Source organism: Gekko japonicus, unplaced genomic scaffold, assembly GCF_001447785.1.
Source record: "Gekko japonicus isolate JY-2015 unplaced genomic scaffold, Gekko_japonicus_V1.1 scaffold2934, whole genome shotgun sequence".
In the NCBI taxonomy this organism is placed as follows: domain Eukaryota; kingdom Metazoa; phylum Chordata; class Lepidosauria; order Squamata; family Gekkonidae; genus Gekko; species Gekko japonicus.
In genome coordinates, this window is record NW_015168131.1 from 83,730 (window position 1) to 88,992 (window position 5,263).

The window sequence follows — 5,263 nt, forward strand, 5'->3', positions numbered from 1 at the left end:
TAGGGAAACGTTTAAGGTATCTTACAGCACCTATCCACCTGCCTCGCAGAAGAAATCTGTAGATTCTGGACATGTTTGACAATGGAAGAATCCATGCTTTTATCCTTGATGGGGTTTCACTGAAGCAAATTGGATCCTGGAAGAGCCACTTGAAAGGCAGCGCCTTCACTTGGAGTCTCAGAGCGGCTTACAAACTCCTTTCCCTTCCCCTCCCCACGACAGACACCCTGTGAGGTGGGTGGGGCTGAGAGAACTCTGACACAAACGGCTCTTTTCCAAGGACAGCTGTGCCAGAGCTTGTGACTGACCCAAGGTCCCATCAGCAGGTGCAAGTGGAGGAGTGGGGAATCAAACCCGGTTCTCCCAGATTAGAGTCCGCACACTTAACCACTACACCAAACTGGCTCACCTACCTCACGGAAGAAACTTGTAGATTCTGGTCATCTTTAAAGATGGAAGCATCCATGCTTTTATCAGTGGGGTTTCAGTGAAGCAAATTGAGTCTTGGAAGAAATGCTTGAAGGCAGCGTGGGGGGGGAGTTGGAGGACTCAGATCCATCTCAGGAGGAGTGCGATAGGTTGGGTCTTGTGGCCTTACTCCTGCCTTGTCATAAGGACAGCACAGAATTATACCCCAGCAACATGGGAGCCAGTCACAGCTAGGGTTGCCAGCCTCTAGGTGGGGCCTGGAGATTTCCCACTTTTACAACTGATCTCCAGCTGACAAAGATAAGGTTTGCTGGAGAAAATGGCTGCTTTGAAGGGCGGACTCTGTGGCATCATGCCATGCTGAGGCCCCTCCCCCCAAGCCCTGCCCTCTCCTGGCTCCACCCCCAAAGTCTCCAGGTATTTCCCAGCCCAGACCTGGCAACCCTAGCAGTGACTCGGCCAATATTTTCTGCAAACAGTTAAGATCTGACAGAGCGAGGGGGTTAGTCAGAGTTTAGCTTTTGAAAGGTGAGAGGGAAGGGTTTGTCTGATAGGAGTGTGAATTAAAAACCTGAGTTGATGTCAGACTGAGTTTCCTTATCTTGGGAACTGCAGTCTAGATGTGTTTCAGTAGACTGTCAGGGTTTGCTGGACTGAGCGGGTAACTTAAATAAAACAGAGTGCTGTGCTGTCATGTCATAAATCTGGTTGATAGATTGTCTCCTTTTGGCAAGTACCATGTAAAACCTAACATCCCACAAGCCTTGGCTGAGTGTTAATATTTAGCTCAGTTGTCTCTGTGTTTATTCAGCTCTTGCTCACTTTTTTTTTAAGCAAACCATCTTGTGCCTGTCAGTTTACCTCAGTGATCGATCGAGGCTCAGAAGGGTTTCTACTCAGGTCCAGTTTTTCCCCTCCTCAAGCAGGTTTTCAACTTTCCAGCTGAGAAGGCAACTGTAATGGGGCAGGCATGCCAGGTCTGGATGAGGAAATTCCTGAAGATTTGGGGGTGGAGCTCGGAAGTGGGGTTTGGAGAGGGGAGGGACCTCAGCAAGGTATTTCCAGGAGCCGTGTGGAGGCTGGCAATTCTGGGAAGGCAGCAATGGGTGCTTCTGCATCTAGCATTCACTCCACAATTTCTCAACTGGGAAGGGAAAGTGCAGCTCAAAACCACGTTCAGGTATCTTGGGGCAACGCTGTCCTGAGGATGCCAGTCACAGCTGCTGGCGAAACGTCAGGTACGACAATGCCAAGACCACGGCCATATAGCCTGGAAAATCTACAACAACTAACTCAGTGAGATTTATTTCTGGGTAATGTATAGGATTGGTCTGCATGAGTTTTCCTTTAGTGTATTCATCTTGCATTCTTCTTTACACAGAAGGTGTTCTATGCAGCATTTAAGCTTCGGTGGATCAAAATATAACTTTCCATAGGAAAAGTGGTATTTTACAAGAAGGGAATTACCAAAGTAATGAGATAGGCTTTTCCAGGGGTCGTTTCGTAGAAAAAGAGCTAGGGGAACTCATTAGCATACCTCATTAGCATATGCCACACCCCCTGACATCATAAGGCCCGGTGGTGGACCTGCAAGGCCGGCGGGAGTGCGAGGAAGCCCCGCCAAGGCCCTCCCTGGCCCCAGGCAGGCAGGGGTGGGGAGAGGCAGGGATGAAGCAACTTACCCTCCCTCTTCTCCTGCCTCCTCCTGGCTGAATGAGGGCTGGAAGCGGGGCGGCCGGAAGCAGGGGGCGGGGCTTCGTCATGTGCCCTGCCCCCGTACCTCACCCGGGGGAACTGCGATCCCTCGCGATCCCCCCCGAAATGACCTCTGGGCTTTTCTGAAAGTACAATTATTAAGACTGAGGTGAAAAGAAAAGGCAAAGAACCATTTGAAAGCCACCCAGTGTATCACCATACCCAATCAAACAGTTTGATAAAGATCAGTTAATGAAACACACAGTCCAGCAAGGCATAGTGTACAAAAGATTCCCAAACAAAAATGAGACCTTTAGACTAAAACTTTATCGGGATTCCTCCAACTTTGCATAATGTTTTGCATGACTTCCCGTTAAGTCTGTTTACCTAGCAATATCAGGACTCTGTTTTTCATTTGTTTAACCAATAAATACGCAGAATTAATATTTAATTTCTCTGCTCTGTTTAGTTTTTGGAAGCAGAGTACTGACTTGGGGCTCATTTTGGCTGCCTGCAGGGCTTTTGGTGGTGGTGGTAGGGAGGTGCAGGAACTCTCAAGAGGGAAACGCAGTTTTCAATCCGTATACTGAAAACTCATGAACTTTTAAACATTTTTAAAAGAATTTTGTCGAAGAGGTTCTGGAACTCCGTTCTGATGTGTTTCCCCGGGGAAAAAGCCTCGCCTGCCTGCAGTCTAGCAACAACGATTCTAGTCCTGTGTGCTTTCTTATGGATACTCTCTCGAAACCACATGGTTCTTGAACAACAGGGTAAGACTCTCTGTTTTTTAATAGGACAAAAAGTGCTGGGATCCCTTTGAAACAAATGGGTGTTCTACACTGTTGTAGACAGCAGACTTTTCTTATTAGGTGCATGGAGTAGTAGGCTATGGACTGTACTCCTCTCCAGTACAGGAGTATGCATGATCCATGTCCCGTCGAGTGTGTATAGACTGAATATCTATTGTCTTTAGTCCTGACTGTGAGGCTGAATGCAAAAGTTTGGGATTGTCCCCACGGTTCTTTCCCCCCAAAGCTGCATTCAGAAGAAGATATGAACAGAACTCTATGCTGATAGACTGTGCCACTTGATCCAGGCACCTTGGCAAAAGCAGGGCATTTAATCATGCATATACTCAACATCAGGGGTCGTTTCATAGAAAAAGAGCTACGGGAACTCATTAGCATGACTCATTAGCATATGCCACCCCCACCAAGGCCCTCCCTGGCCCCAGGCAGGCAGGGGTGGAGAGAGGCAGGGAGGAAGCAACTTACCCTCCCTCTTCTCCTGCCTCCTCCAGGCTGAATGAGGGCCGGAAGCGGGGCGGCCGGAAGCAGGGGGCAGGGCTTTGTCATGTGCCTCGCCCCCCGTACCTCACCCGGGGGAACTGCGATCCCCCCCGAAATGATCTCTGCTCGACATATATGTATACATATATGCTCTATGCAGACCTTCTGCTAAACACTGTAGATCATGAATGGGGATAGGATGTCCAATCTTGAGTCCCTCTACATACATTCAACCAACCTAGTTTTGAAGGTCCGAAGAGGGCATTTGACTTGCAGGACTAACACAGAAAGCTAAAATGTACTGGGAAGACTCACTTGACTAAGCCTCAAGTTAAGGAAATGACAGCCAAAAGCATTGCTTATGAATAACAACACTTAGCATATCTATAGCACATTTCAAGTGCTGTAATCTTTTCACAGATATTATCTTCGCAACCCTTACAACAGAAAAATAGCCCAGTGCTATGATTCCTGCATCAAGAATCGAGACTGCAAGATAGTGGCTTGCCTAAGGATGGAGGGTGGATGAGATGGGCTTTCCATCTCATTCATTTGGCCACTGTTGTGGCTTCCATTCATTCTCCATGCACTAAACACATGGACGCATGTTCTAATGTATAGCAAGACAGCAGCCATTCAGAGACAAAACAACCTTGAAGAACCTGTAGCAGTACCCTTGATAATTCAATCTCAAAATGACTGAAATGGAAGGAGAGGGCGTTTGTACCATCTAAAGAAATGGTCCATTGCTTGTGGAAGGCCATGCCTTATTTAATTTAACACTTTAAAAATAATTGCTCCAAAAATATATGAGGAAAGTGCTTCTCATAGCTTCTTATTAATGCAAGGTCTGTTAAAGTGCTTTGTGTCTTCTAGTCTGTCCCAGACCACCTGAAATTCCATGTATGGAAGGGATTGTTCTGCAGCCAGTTGAATTGCCTGCATAGAGTTTATGTGCATACGGTTTTACCAATGCAGAGCCCTCTGTGTACTCTCGGGAAGCTTGTTTCCTTGGGGTTCCTGATCACATGGAGATAAGCTTTTTGTATACAATTGTACATGTTGACTGATTTGATATCCTTGCAATCCAGGGGACTCTCAACAGGCTTCTCAAAAACATCTATTCTTCACATACATTTCATCTACTTCGTTTGCATACATATCAGAGTCCGTTATCTCTATTTTAAACCACTAAAAAAAAAAAATCTATTCTTCAGCATTTGGCCCTCCTTTTGGTCCAGCTCTCGCAGCCGTACATTACGACTGGGAATACCATTGCTTTGACCATACAGACTTTTGTTGGCAGGGTGATGTCTCTACTTTTTATTATGCTGTCTAGGTTTGCCATAGCTTTTCCTCCCAAGGAGCAGGCATCTTTTAATTGCATGGCTGCAGTCACTGTCTGCAGTGATCTTGGATCCCAGGAATGTGAAGCCTGTCACTGCTTCCACGACTTCCCCTTCTATTTGCCAAGGAGTGATGGGGCTGGATGCCATGATCTTAGTTTTTTTGATGTTGAGTTTCAAGCCAACTTTTATGCTCTCCTCTTTGACCATCAGTGCTGGGACCAGGGGAAGCCTGGAGTGCCCGCAGCCGGGTCCCCTGGGCTCGCGCCGAAGCATAAGTAAGGGATCCGTGGGGGTAGCAGGGGCTTGATGGGGGGTGGAGAGCCTCCCTCCCTCCTCCCTCCCTCCATCTCTTTGCCATCTTTCCGTCCTTTTCTTTCCCTCCTTTTCTTTCTCTCTTTCCTTCTCTTCCTTCCTTCCTTCCTTCCTCTCTTTTCCTCTCTTTTCCTCCTTTCCTTCTCTTTCTATCATTCCCTCCTTTCCTTCTCTCCTTTTCCTCTTTCC